Genomic DNA, 15138 nt, shown 5'->3' with positions numbered 1-15138 from the left:
CCCGGGACTCCAGGATCATGACCTGAGCCGAAGGCAGTCGCTTAACCAACTGAGCCACCCAGGCACCCACCAATGATGAGTTTTAATATTGAGAGCAAGTAGTGACAACATGATCAGATTTGTGTTTGAAAAGATTCCTCTCCTTAAGGGGGACATGGGTAGAATGGAGTCGTTATAGAAAGAGCCACAGAAGATTCTGTGGTGATTCTGGGGGAAGATGATGACATTTTGGACTAGGATATTGGTGAAGGAGCTGGACAGAAATAGACACGTTGAGTATATTTTTATAACAAGACATTTGAACCTGCTGAAACAAGGAATGAATTATCCACTGGTATGTTTCAATTCACTACACAGGCTCATTCTAACAACATCAACAGCATCAATAATAACAACAAAAGAAAAACGAACTCCTACCAACCTTCTGTGCACCGGGGACTAGTCTAATAATTGTATAAATATTAAGTGACTGGATCTTCCACATAACCCTAATAAGTTGGTATGATGAGTATCCCTGTTTTATAAATAAGGAAATGGAAGCACAAAGGACTTAAATAACCTTTTCCAAGGTCACACCCAACTATTAAGGTTAAACATAACTCACATGCCTGGATCCTTTGAACAAGAGCAAAGAAACCTCCCCCATTGCTGGTATCATTTACTTACAAGATGCCAGTGCCTGCCTTTGGTTCCCTATTTCAGTTAAACGGTGGATATACCTCAAATATAGAAGTATGTTGTAATTTATTCATATACAAGTGGAGCACCACCAGAGGCATTTAGGTATTAGTAGCATAGAATGAAAGAACCCCGCAGTGCACTCCCATGTGCCAGGCAATTTGTAGATACCCTTCCACACAACACTCAGCGAGACGTGTACTTTTATTCTCCCCACTCTACAGATGAGGGAAAGGAGGCTCACGGTGTTCAGTAAGTGTGCCCAAGTTCTTAGAGCTGGTCGGAGATGGAGCGGGGATTTACAACCAGGTGTCTCTGCCTCCAAACAAACTCTACGCACCCAAGACCGAGCAAGCGGCAGACTCAGTGCCCCGGACAGGCCAACAAATGGCCACAAGCCGCTGTTGGAAGATTGAAAAAATGTAATGCTTCCAGGCTTGGTGAGAATTCTGAACACAGAGGGAATCAATTCCTGGGGCAGAAGAAAGTGCCTGCCGCCAAAGAGAAAAAGGAATGCAAGGAAACCCAAAAACATACACAGGATAGCACAGATGTACACACACACACACACACACACAGCTGAAAATCTCTTCCAGGAATCCTTGTTTTTTCTTTAATAGCCTATTTCTCTTCATGTTACTCTCATTGACATGAGCAATTTATATATACTGTGTAACTTTGATGGCAGAACCCCTTTTCGCTGTTTTCTTTGTGTCTGTACTTTGTTTTTCAGTTTGTTGCAATAAATCTTTAATATGGATTGAATTATGAGTTTTAAATAAATGATAGAGCTGATTCCAAATGCTTCCTACCGCAGACATATAACAAGCTGAAACTTTGGGGGCTAGGGTGCAATCACTACCCTCACATTCTCCAACCTTTACCCTCACCTCTCTCCTGACTCCCAACATCCTCAATATGGTCAGTGATCACAGCTGGATACAGAGCTGGATGCCAATGGGTTGGTCATGGGTTCAAGCTACATAATAGGCTGTGAGCATTCTTTTTTTTTTATTATTTATTTTATTTTATTTTATTTTTTTATTTGAGAGAGAGAGAATGAGAGAGAGAACACATGAGAGGGGGGAGGGTCAGAGGGAGAAGCAGACTCCCCGCCGAGCAGGGAGCCCGATGCGGGACTCGATCCTGGGACTCCAGGATCATGACCTGAGCCGAAGGCAGTCGCTTAACCAACTGAGCCACCCAGGCGCCCTAGGCTGTGAGCATTCTTAATGGCATTGGCTTCAACCTCAATTATTATGTATGATTTGGCAATGGAGTGGCAGGTCATGAGAATGACATAGAATTTATTCATTCAATTCATTTTTATTGAATAGCTACTAAGTATCAGGCATGGAATAAGCATCGGAGAGACAACCCTGAGCAAAAGCAGACATGGTCCTTTGTCCCTGTGGAACCTGTGGCTCAGCAGGGTTCCAGATACTAATTTAAAAAATCCCAACACCCAAATAAAATTGTAACTGTGCTAACTGCTATAAAGGGAGGGACACGTGGTGCAGTGAGTACATACAACAAGGAGAGCCGAGTTGCCCAGACAGACACATAGGGCGGGAGGAGGTCTGAAAGGGCCCCAGGGAATCTGGGATACAGAACACAAGGGGCTGCAGATGGGAACCTGCAGGGCCAAGGAAGTTGTATTAGGGATTTGGCCATTTTCTTAAATGCAGTGGGAAGAAACATCACGCTTCAGTCTGTGCAGGGCCATGACCCATTCAACACACGTGTTTTCTGCTGTAGCTTATAGACAAGAAGCGGGCTTTTGGAAGCAGCCAACCTGGGTTCGAATTTCCACTTTACTCTCTAGTTGTTCTCAGCTTTCATTTCCTTATGTGTCAACCAGGAACGGCTCCCGGCACCCCCCCGCCCCGCCCCCCGCCCCGCCTCCGGTCCCCCTTCACCAGGTGTGGTCAGCACTCAGTAAGCAAATGTGCGGGAAGCTCAGCTCCTGGCACGCGGTACTCCCCGCAGGTGTGCTGAGGCCACTGTTGCCATGGCCGCTGTCACCATAGTGATTTCCCTCCGGATGGGCTGTCAGCCGCCCTCCCCTCCGGGGTGGAGCACCCTTTCTGCATTTCCTTTCACCGAAGGTATTTTATTTTGAATGTCGCCTCAATTCCCTGCCCACTGGCCACAACTCTTCCATTGATGTCTACCACTCACCAAGCTCTTTTCTGTAACACGACCACTATAACTGCACTTACATGGTGTCAATTATGTCCAAGCCCTGTTCTAAATGCTTTAGACACACCATCTCAACATTGCACAGGAGGGTAAGTGCGATGATGATCCTCATTTTACAGATGGGAATACTGATCCCAGGGAGTTTAAGCAAACTGCCCAAAGTCACGCATCTGACAAAGAGCAGAGCTGGGGTTTCGACCCGCTTTATGGCTCCATAGTGCTCACCACCAACAGAGCTCATCCCTCTTTCCTTGAAACGCAGTCCACTTGTGCATATTCTCATGGGGCTCCATAATCATCTTTTATTTCCTTCTCCATCCTCCTTCTTTTCATAAAACACTGGTACTGTCAGGGATCTACAAATCTGGATCTCCTCCCCTCCTCTCCCTCCTTCATTTCCTCCTTATTCTTTAATTTTCTGAACACAGATTCTTCTCCTTATCAATCTCATACAGTTGTCTTGTAGAAGCCATCAGAGGAATGGGTAGATTGCTTTATAAACCCTTGCTTATCCAGCAGGGAAACAGAGATTTTGAACAACTAATGATGGAGGCAGAGGAACTGGGTAAACCAGTCGGTTCTTCTACTCCCTGACTCCTATTCCATGTTTACTAAATCAAGATATTTGGGGGAGGAGACCTGATTCTATATTTTCTTTAAAGCTACCAGGGGATTTGAGAAATGAGGAACCGCTGGGATATATAATCTTGGAGGTTTGGACTTGCTCTTTCAGTCCTAGAATGTCATAGAAGTAAATAATTTTACTGATATCTATCATATGCTTTGATATGGTGCTTCTCTGAACTGAACTTCTATGGATGAAAGGACCAGGTGTTTTTGTTTTGTCTTTGTTTTTGTTTTCCTTTTTTGTGTGTGTGACATTAGATCATTCTAAGGTCTGTTTTATTTGTTTAATTTTATCTACGGCCAACATTTAAAGCTGGTGAAAAGTGTGAAATACACTGACATTTTTTTTTTTATTTGAGAGAGAGAGAATGAGAGACAGAGAACATGAGAGGGAAGAGGGTCAGAGGGAGAAGCAGACCCCCCGCCGAGCAGGGAGCCCGATGTGGGACTTGATCCCGGGACTCCAGGATCATGACCTGAGCCGAAGGCAGTCGCCCAACCAACCGAGCCACCCAGGCGCCCAATACACTGGCCGCTGTCACGGTAATTTTTTTTTTTTTTTTAAGTGGTAATTTCCAGAGTCTTTGTTAGTGCTGGAAGGGTGTGTATTGCAAATTCTAGATGGAAAACATTTGGAAACACTGAGACATTTAATTTTAGCTGAGCAAGCCACACGTTACTTATGAAACATCTATTTTGAGAACTGCAGCAGAGAATTAAACCTGACACTTCTTATTCTGGTCTACTACCTTCACTGATAAACAAAATAAGATTACAAACCCAGGGAAAATGGCTTTTAAGGATACGAGAAAAAAAATGAAGTAAGGGGAACGTCATCTAAACTGATGCAATATGGTTGTAATTGCCTGGTTTTTTTTTCTTTTTCTTTTCTTTTTTTTTTTTCACACACAAAAAATCCTTAGTTAATTCATAAATATTTTAGTGTGATCTAAGGTGCCAGTTTAAAGTTTCATGAAATTGCATTTAGGACCCCAAATAGGGCCAGTATTTGGAACCAGATTCCAGAAATACTTTTCGTCTTGGGGTATCTTCGGGAGTACTGCTAGTTGGGATGGACAGTGGGATTAGATAGATCTCCAGGCTCGAGATAAGAGAGACATGGGCATAGATTCAGGAAGGAGCTCTCCGATTTGGAGAACAAGCCACCACCTGTGTTAGAGCAAAAGAAATCTGCTCCAGCCAATTCGTGAGGTTGACTCAGAATCACCCAGGGCACAGCGCCATATGGGGCGTCTCAATGGGCCTGAGTCGCTCTCTTTACATGAACAGCCTCCCCTGTGGACAGGAGATCTGCAAACACACATCAAATGGCCTCTTAGAAGTAGAGGCATCTTATTAAATTGTGTTGAAATGACCAATGCTGCTGTGACAGAATAAGCAGCAATGAAGGGTGGGAGGGTTACTCGGGAGGAGGAAGTAGGAGGAGATGGAGATAGACAATGAGAAGATAGATATACAGATAATAGACAGCTGGATTGAGAACCAGATGGAAGAGACAGAGATTGTCTATCTCTCCATATTTGTCTTTATCATCTATCCATCCATACGTCCCTCCCGCCAGCCAGCCAGCCAGCCAGCCAGCATTATCCACAAGGAGAGAAACCATATCAAGAGCTGTGTTTTAGATATTAGTGGAAGATATCACAACTCTTGGTTTAATTACCATGTTCTCTCTAAAGCTATCCTCTGCGTCAGCTCTCTATCTGTGATAGTTGATCCTATCAGACTATCTAAATTTTCCCTCATGCAGTCTGTTCCACTGGCCCTGCAATATTAAGCATACCTTTTGTCAGTGGTTATGATTTTTAGGTATCTGGAAAGAAAATTCTCACCCAAAGATACACTCAGCTTGGTCACTATGGTAAATGCAAATGTCCTAATTCATTAGAAATATCACTGAGACTATATTTTAGTTTGTACATTAATAAAGTGCAGGCCTGGTCATCTCAGGCCAATGCCATATTGGAGGAAGAGGCTTATAATTCTCTGTTTTCATCTTATATACAGATCTGAGAAAAGGAGTTGAAGATTCTGTGGCGGAAAGTGACTTTAGCCACATGGATCTATTTGCTTTGGGGTTCTGTTCTATGAGCTCAGCATTATTTGTTGGCTATCCATACATACAAGGCACCTCTATATCACCCAGCTATAAGAGCTGGGGTTTATGAAAAAGAACTTTCAATGAATCAGGTAATTACTGAAAAGGTAAAGCACAGGGATATGGAAAGGCTTTTTTATCTTGTGCTTTGATAACTTGATAGCACTTTTAGATGAACTGCATGAATTTGGCCTCTATGACCTTTCTTTTTTTTAAAGATTTTATATATTTAGAGAGAAACAGAGAAAGTGCAAGTGGGGTGGGGGGGGGGGCAGAGGGAGAGAGAGAATCTCAGACTCCATGCTGAGAGCGGAGCCCAGTGCAGGGCTCGATCCCAGGCCCCTGAGATCATGACCTGAGTCAAAATCAAGAGTGAGATGCTTAACCAACTTAGCCACCCAGGTGCCCCTCTACGACCTTTTTTACTGCACTCAACAATTTAAAACAAGAAACCAAACTTCCTTAGGAAAAGGAAGCTTCCTTGGGAGAAGTCATGCTTCCTCAACAGTCCTTACTTTGGGACTAACTCCACCCAACTGACCACACATGGTAAAACAGGGTCCTATAGCTGATTCAAAGGCAATTCATTCTGCAGATGGTGAGCTCCTGAGAATGGCATCAAGGAGCTCCAGGTGAAGCAGGCAGGCTTTGGTGAGCTCTAAAGTGAAAGATGTAGTTCCCAGCCAAAGCAGGAGCCAGCCCCACATGTACTAGAATGCTCAAGGAACAAGTATTGTGAATAAGGAGAACAAGATGAGCTGAGAGGAATCAGGCAGGTGAGCAAGAATATACAGACACAAAAAGACCAGGAGGGGGACAGAGACAGACAGACAGACAGACACACACACACACACACACATACACACACACAAACACACACAGAGGGAGAGAGACACAGAGACGGGGCAGAGAGAGACAGAGATTGAGAGATGACAGGGTGGAGGGGACTTGGAGAATGCGCATTTCTGACATTCTCACTTCCAAACTAAACCTTACAAAGCCCACTAGACTTCACTTTCAGTCTTCGGATTTTGAAGAGATTGTTCCTGTCTCCTTATGATAGACCCTCTTCTAACTGAGCTATATTTAGAGAGATCCTGTTCCTTACCATCAAAGGGCCTTGTCTGAAATACATCCAATTACAAAATTGTATTATTAAAAATATGAAGGCTTGCAGGAGCTCTCTCAGAGTTTTGCTTGGCCAAAGGCCACTGATTTTGTATGAAATTGGAATGGGAGGGATCACTAGGAGAGCCCCTAATCACCAAACGAATACCTTATGGATGTGGAGAACATTTCATCTTATATACAGGAAGTAAAGAAACATGATCTATCTTGTCCACCTGGCAAATTCACACCAGTAAAACAGAAAATTCCAAGTAAGCAACACAGAAGATTCTCCTTTTCAGGCTAACATGAAGCAGAGTCAAAATGCAAATGGTAAATAGGACCAACCCCAGCTGCTTCTCAGAAAATCAAGCTGCTGGGGAGAAAAGCAAGTAAAAGGAGGTGGGACATGTTGAAGACATTCATCACAGAACGGACCTTGCTGTCCATTGAGTGGCCCATAATGGTACCAGACAAATACACTAGACATGGACTGGCTTAGCCTTTACTCTGTTGTGGGCCACAGGATCTTGCTGAGACGCTATGTTTAAGACAGACTGCAATTCCATGCAGTGTCACTTTTTTTTTAAGAAGATTTTATTTATTTATTTATTTATTTATTTATTTATTTATTTATTTATTTGACAGAGAAAGAGAGAGTACAAGCAGGGGGAGCAGCAGAGGGAGACGGAGAGGCAAGCTCCCTGCTGATCAGGGAGCCCGATGCGGGGCTCGATCCCAGGACCCCAAGATCATGACCTGAGCCAAAGGCGGAAGCTTATAACCGACTGAGCCACCCAGGCGTCCCTGCAGTGTTACCTTTTGCATTCGATGAATAAGGGTAAATGTTAAATATGTCCAGAAGGAAAAAACACACACACCCAACATCACATTAGCAGTTTGTTAAAACTTGCAGAGATTAAGTAAGAAAACTAATGCCGTCAGCTTCAGCAATCTGGAACAATGGTGTTGAGGAATGCTATGCCTGAAGCACTGAAAAAAGTAACCATCAAAGGGAAAGAAGTAAGAGACAAATACATAAGGCTGGATTTGGAGGGTTACAGCTGATCTCTCTACCTCCCTCCGTCCCTCTCCCTTTCCTCCTCTCATTCTCTCTCTCTGCCTCTCCCTCTTTCATTATCAACATGGTGGTAGTAGGTAGAAGAAACTTCTGGTTTTGGGACTCAGGCAGACCTGTATTTGGTTCCTACATTTTATATCAATTGACAAGTTGACAAACTATTGTTAAGTTTCCATGTCCTCATTAGAGATAATGTCATCCATCTTGCTAGGTCCCTGTAAGTTGGAGTCCCCAGAGACATAAAATGTCTAGCAGAGCTCCTGGTTCATATTCTGCAATTTGTAGCTGCTACAAATGTTGTCACAACCATTATTGTTAATAATAAAAACGAATGTATTGGCACCTATAATGGAATCCATCGGCACGCCTTAATTGAAAGTTGCTAATGAATGAATCGCTGTTGGAACAAGGCCTGGCTTCAACAGACGAAACATTCATTAAGTGACAAGGGAACAGTCCAGCAAACTGGACCCGGGTGCTGTCCTCAGAAAGTTCACAGTCTTGAAGGGTCAGAGACACAAATAACCAGGGGCGTCAGACAAAATCGGGACAATAAACAGATACAGGCAAGCAAGTGTCTGTTCTCAAGGATTTTCAACTTCCCACCTCCCAGACTTCATACTTCCTATTTAAAACCCCATCAAGTCTGCTAATCGTTCTTTTCACTCACACCAAGGGTTCCAGTAATTTCTCTAATAGTACAGGAAGTGGGTGTAGATGGTTAAAAACTTTAAATCAGATGGTGAAAGTGAATATAATCACCACCCTTGCTCTCCACTTGGAAGAAGCTGATAATACGGAAAACTACTTCAGCGATTTGGCCAGGAGACTGGATGGAGGGAAAAGAACCTGGATGGGAACCATGAATCCCATCAGCAATGACCACAGTGATGATTCTCTACATCTGTCTATCATTTTACCATCCAAAAAGCCCAGTCACACTTTCTCTATTTTGGCTTTTGTAACAAAGTCTGTAGGATACAAAAAGGCCTACAGCAGGGCTTTTTCAAATTCCAATCATTTGCTATACCTTTAATTTTTGCCATATCACCTTGCTACCTATACTATTATTTACTTGATATTTTTCTTTATCTCACTCTTTACACTAAACACTATTTTTTAATGTATAAAAGTTTCAATGGGAAGCTACTGCACATATGTGTGCAAATATGTACAAATTAATCTTATTATATTCTAGTTATTATTGTTATCTGCTAACATCTGTGGATATGAGCTTTTTTTGGCTTGTTCTTTTTTTTAAGTAACCTCTACCTCCAACATGGGACCTGAACTCATGACTCTGAGATCAAGAGTTGCATGCCTTATTGAATGAGCCAGCTAGGTGCCCCTGTTTATTCATTTTGAATGCCATAAGATGCATTAAAAGAGAACTGGAAAGAGAATAACTTTCTCACGATGCAACGTGATGTTTTATACTGAGGACCACCTAAAATAAACTTGTAGAACTCTTAAAATCTCAGCCACCCTTTGGAAAATGCGGGGTTTGGGAACTGAAATGGCTGGCCCAAGACTATCCAGAGCAATTTTAATATAGCTCATCAGGTGTTTATCCAGCAGCCGGTAGGTATAAGGCAATACAGTAGGTGCTAGTGGGGCGAGGGTGGGCTTGCAGATGTGAATTGGCACTCCTCGCCCCCTCCAAATTCGTAGAGACTGCTTGGGAGTCAGACAATACTAAACATTACTGTTTGAGGCAGGTTAAGTTGCACCGCACTAAATGCTCTTTTCCCTTCTTGGAGCATGTCCATCTCAGGTCCCCTTTAGTTTGGCTCCATACTCTCTTCTTGCTGGGACTCCAAATTGATAGAGCATCCCCTATCTAAGACATCACTGGTCTGACGGCAGGGGGGGAATAGATCAAAATGAGGCACACACTGACTCTGAAATTTTCCACTTGGAAATAACATGCATCATTTCCGCTCACGGGTCATTGACCAGTCATGTGGCCAAGGATGGCAGGAATGGGGTGGGAGAACAGAACCCCCTACAAGGAAGGCATGCAGGGAGGGAAGCTCGGGAAGGAACAGTGAATATTCTGAGTAATACATAGCCTACCGAATATTACGGTAGTGGAATTGAGATGTGAACCCAGGCTTTCTGGAATTCTTGCCTATTGTGGGATCCCCACTACCAACCTGTCTCTATAAGAAGAAAAATGCAGCAGAATTTGAGTACACACACACACACACACACACACATTATCTGCAGAATGGCTTACAGTCTAAGCGAATGACCAGGTTGGACACACTCATATACATACTGCAAGTTACTTATGGGGTTCTATGTACTTGACATGCAAAGGAATTCAGGTGCTAAAACAATTCTTTTAACCAAAGAATAAGATTGCAGAATAATACCACATGCATTCTCAGGAGCCCTCCCCCTTTTTGCTTTTCTTAAGAGTCCTTGGATATTAGAATATAGGGGACTTCTGGGTCACAAATAATTTAACTACTGACCTGCAAGGAAGAACAGGATGAACCAAAAGACCTCTAAAATGCACTTCCAACCCTCTGGATCTGTGATATTTTACCCAGAGGACAAATAGCAAATAAAAACTATGTGGAGATAAAATTTCTTGGGTAGACAGATAGTGCAATTGCAAGGGAATTTAATTTCCCCCTGAACCAAAAATGAAACCCAAGACAATAAGTGTCTATATAAAGAGAACATTGCTTCCTAAATGTTGACATCAGTAAGCTCTTTCCACTCCAAGTTTGGATTTTTACAGAAAAATGAAAAAGTTTTCAAACCAGCTTCAGCCCTTCGGGTTTGCACGGCCTGTCCATGAACACCTCCGAGACTATAGAACTTACGCTGTCAGGACATAAATCTATAAAGCATTACTGTCTCTTATCTTCTTTTGATTTCTTTTTATTGGTTTACAGAAATTAATTATTTTTCAGTAAAGAAAGAAAATGTTCAAAGTGTGACAACGACTGCTAATGTTCTTGGATTCTAAATAGAACCCGTTCTTCAGGGAAACAATTCCAAAGCTTAGGAGACTCATTGAAAATTGTATTAATTACTGGGGAGCATCTACCCCATACCAAACACACAGGCAACACCCCAAACTGAGTAGGAGCTGCTGACAAAATGATGACCCTGGAAAAAGAGCAAGAAAAATAAATCCTTCAAAAATAGTTGTACTAACTTCATGAAGGTCTTCATGGTGACATGGCAGAACAACAAGAAAAAATGTGTGTGTGTGTCTGTGTGTATAGATGATAGACAGATAATCATCTACTACATATAATGAGCGGTTCCAAGGATAGAAAAGGCCAGAAAAGACGATGCGAAGTGTAGGGAATGATCATTGTTTTTCAGGGTGGCTTCTGTTGATATTGCCTTATTCTTTCTGCTTCTCAAAATCACACTGGACCTGTAACCAGGGTCAGGCCTTTCACCATCAATAGCCTTTTATCACACCACCTCACTTTGAAACATCTTCAGTGATAACGTGGATTTTAAGCTGGAGGTATTAGCTACTTTGCAGTCTCCTCTCAAATAATGGAACTGTAGGGGCCAGAGGAAGAGGATGCAAACAGTATGGAAACAGTAAGAACAAAAACAGCAAAGCCAACAATATAAATGGAAAAGAGGACCATGAGTCTGGTGTGGGGCATGTTGATTTCGAGACTGCAGTGAAAATCCAGCTTAGAGAATATAACCAGAGAGCAGGTTCACCAGCGTATCAGTGGTAATCAAAATTATGGGAATGATAAAACTCTCATGAATAAGAAAAGACCATTTCTTTGTTTTGTTTTAAATTGACTAGAACAGAACAGTCCTGCTTCAGCGGACACCTGACCACACTGGTTAATAGACCCAAAGTGAGGGATTTTCCAAAGCTTATTTAACTTTGATTTCTGACACACCATATTTCATTGATCTGTAAGGTATTCGCTTTTTTTTGCATTTTAATATCTTGGAAGCTGGGATGCCTTTTATAATTAATGGTGGGACATAATTTATTCTGTAGCATTTTTTTTTCTTTTCTCAGTGTTAACACACACACTCACACACTCACACACACACACCACAGATTGCACACAAGATGCTTCGACTGACAGTCAAAAGCATCTCTGATGCATGGAATCCAGTTAATAGTTTCTACTTTCCTCAAATAAATGTGTTTTTTAATTCTTAACTATAAGTGACCAAGAGAAATATTCTTAATTTTATTATGGGGTTAATAATGTCAATATTTGTCCTTCAATATTGAGTAAATAGGACCCGTTCCTTGAATTTCTTAAAAATAAGAGCTGCAAGACTGGGTCTAATTCACCATTCTGGACCTTGCAGTGAAAGCCTCAGCATTAGGAAGAAACGCAAGTATCAAAAGGCAGGATGGAGCTGAGCTGTTACCAGAATTTATTTTGGAAACTCTAGATCAGTGGTTCTCACACCTGGGCACACATCAGCATCGACTGGGGGCGGGGGGCGGGGGGCTTGGTAAATTCAGATTCCCAGGCTCTAACCCTAGAGTTTTTTATTCAGTCTGTCTGGGTGCGGTCGGAGAACGTGCATTTTTCACAAGTTCCCAGGTGATGCCGATGTGGCTGGTCTGGGCGGCAAACCTGGAGAGGCTCTAGTTTGCTGGGGTGATGGATCTGTGGTCACCTGGACATCAGGAAAGGAGGGAGAGGTGAAGTTGAGCTTCAGAGAGCTTCAGAGCTTCAGACTGCAATCAAAGCAGTCTTGGTTTTATCTGCCTCTGTACCAGTCTCCATGAGATTTCATATTAAATAAGTTTTGCTGCTTACATTTTTTTTTAAAGATTTTATTTATTTATTTGAGAGAGAGAATGAGAGATAGCGCGAGAGGGAAGAGGATCAGAGGGAAAAGCAGACCCCCCGCCGAGCAGGGAGCCCGATGCGGGACTCGATCCTGGGACTCCAGGATCATGACCCGAGCTGAAGGCAGTCGCTTAACCAACTGAGCCACCCAGGCGCCCGCTGCTTACATTTTTAAATGAAAATCACTACTGGCACTGAAAGAACTAACATTTTAGGATAAGACAGGCCTGAGCCATGAGGCCAGTTTCCTCATTTAGTAACTTTAAAAAATATCTACACTTCAGGTTTTTTTTTAATTTCTCCAAGATAGGGGTAAGAAGACATATTTGAGAGTTGGAACGAATGTACACACAACCCCTATTAGATAAAGTGTCCTGCATATTGTAAGTGCCTAACACATTGTAGGCACTGATAATGACAAGAACAGAGTCCTGATCCCTGAGGGCAGAGACTTTACTATCTTCACCCCTTCTGTAAATGTGTGTTCACTTGCAGTGACCGAGGACGGAGCATCTGTTGTCAACTGACTTTGGAACAGCCTGCCAGTTCCCCAGCCCTGGTTAATCAAGGCTCAGAGCTGCAGCTGGGTCAGTACCCGGGGTTTTTTGGAAAGCGGGTCACACACTGACTGTCTCACTGCCTCTGGGCCTCAGGCATCTGGAGCACGGCTGATTGTCAACTAGCCAACAATCATGCCCCGTGGGCAGAGGGAGCCTCCGAACCAGCTTCTGCCTGTAGCAGCTCTATTTGGTTCAGGACCAGACGCCTCTCTTCCTCTGCCGTCCATTACAGGTGCTTGCATAACACGGCTGCCAGACACTCGGCAGTACGTGCTTAAGAGGATCTGTTTGTCATAGGCATAAAAAATACTCCCTTCTTGTGTGTGACTCCCCAGTTTTCACTATTCCCCCATCTGCTCAGTGCTCTGGAACTCAGCAAGTGGCAACATCATTTATACTTGGGGTAAAGACGTTCCCTTCTAACTTAAGCCTAAGCTTTTTTTTTTTTTTTTTAAAGATTTTATTTATTTATTTTGAGAGAGAGAGAATGAGAGAGAGCACATGAGAGGGGGAGGGTCAGAGGGAGAAGCAGACTCCCCACTGAGCAGGGAGCCCGATGCGGGACTCGATCCCGGGACTCCAGGATCATGACCTGAGCCGAAGGCAGTCGCTTAACCAACTGAGCCACCCAGGCGCCCTAAGCCTAAGCTTTTATTAAAAATATTTAACATTTTGGCTACCACAAAGAAAAATGCTTATTTTTTAGAAGAAGAAAATAAAAAAATAAAAAAAGAAAGGAAAGGAAAGGAAAGGAAAAGAAAAGAAACCTCTCCATTTAAATGTGTTTTCAGCTCACAGCATCTTATGAAATCTATAGAAAACTTTTGGACTCTATCATTCTAAGAAACTATTTTATCTCATATTTGAACAGCCTGGATGTAGGAGGCAAGATTTCAATACTTACTACAAAGATAGAAATCTAGCTCTGAGTTCTCAACACAGAGCAGAACAGCTTGAGGGTGTTATTTCAATATTTTCCCTCAAAGGTAAGCTGAGTAGTTACATATGGCATCTGCCTTAGGAAGATCCTTTTTACACAACAAATTATAAGTAAATATTCTTGCAGATGAGTGTCTACGGGAGAGAAACTAGTGAAATCAAATAAAACTTTCCCAATGTCTATGAACGAAAACATTAATTAAGTTGGTTGGTCTTTGAAATTTGTGACTTTAAAGGCTGTGATTTAGTTGATTATATGCTTCTATTAAAAATGGACCTTATTAACTTATTCCAGTTCCCAGAGGCTCCAACAGTATAGCATTAAAGCAAGCAAGAAGAAGGTCTACAACAACTTTTTAAAAAATCCAAAATGTAGCAAAGCAAGATTTCTAAGCTAAGCACTTTCTATTGCTTGGGTTCAGACCTTAAATGTATCTTCAATATAAATGGCTACATCCCCACCTCTACCTTAATGACCTGCTAGATATATACTATAGCCATTCATATTAACTACATCATTAATAATGGTTTCCTAGAGAAGCCATCTATGAATACAGCGATTTCAGGAGACGTATGGGTCATCTAGAATATCTGCAGATCAGCCTTAAGGAACTGCTTAAGGAACCAGATCCTCACCTTTAGAAATGGCCATTTATTGATGGCTAAAACAAAAGAGGAATTTACTTAAGACTTTCAGGCTCAATTCATAAATCCTGCTGGGTCTCCTAGAGAGTAGGAAGGGAGGAAAGGGCAGTTTGTCATACTGGAGGTGGGAATAAAGTCTGAAACAGAGCAAAGAAACAGAGAGTGAGGGCCCCCAAGAATGCCACCAACATCCTGGTCTTCTGTTTCTACCTGTCTGAGGCACTTGTTCTACATGGCTGTCTGCTATTACTTTGGACTCTAAATATTCTAAACTGAATGGCTAGTATGGGCACAGCCAATGGCCACCTGCCATAGACTAGATACTGATGCAAGTGTCTACATTCTTTATCTCATTTAATC

Source organism: Mirounga leonina, unplaced genomic scaffold, assembly GCF_011800145.1.
Source record: "Mirounga leonina isolate KUSES-001 unplaced genomic scaffold, KU_Mleo_1.0 Mir_175, whole genome shotgun sequence".
NCBI lineage: Eukaryota > Metazoa > Chordata > Mammalia > Carnivora > Phocidae > Mirounga > Mirounga leonina.
Note: the sequence above shows the minus strand (reverse complement) of the source record.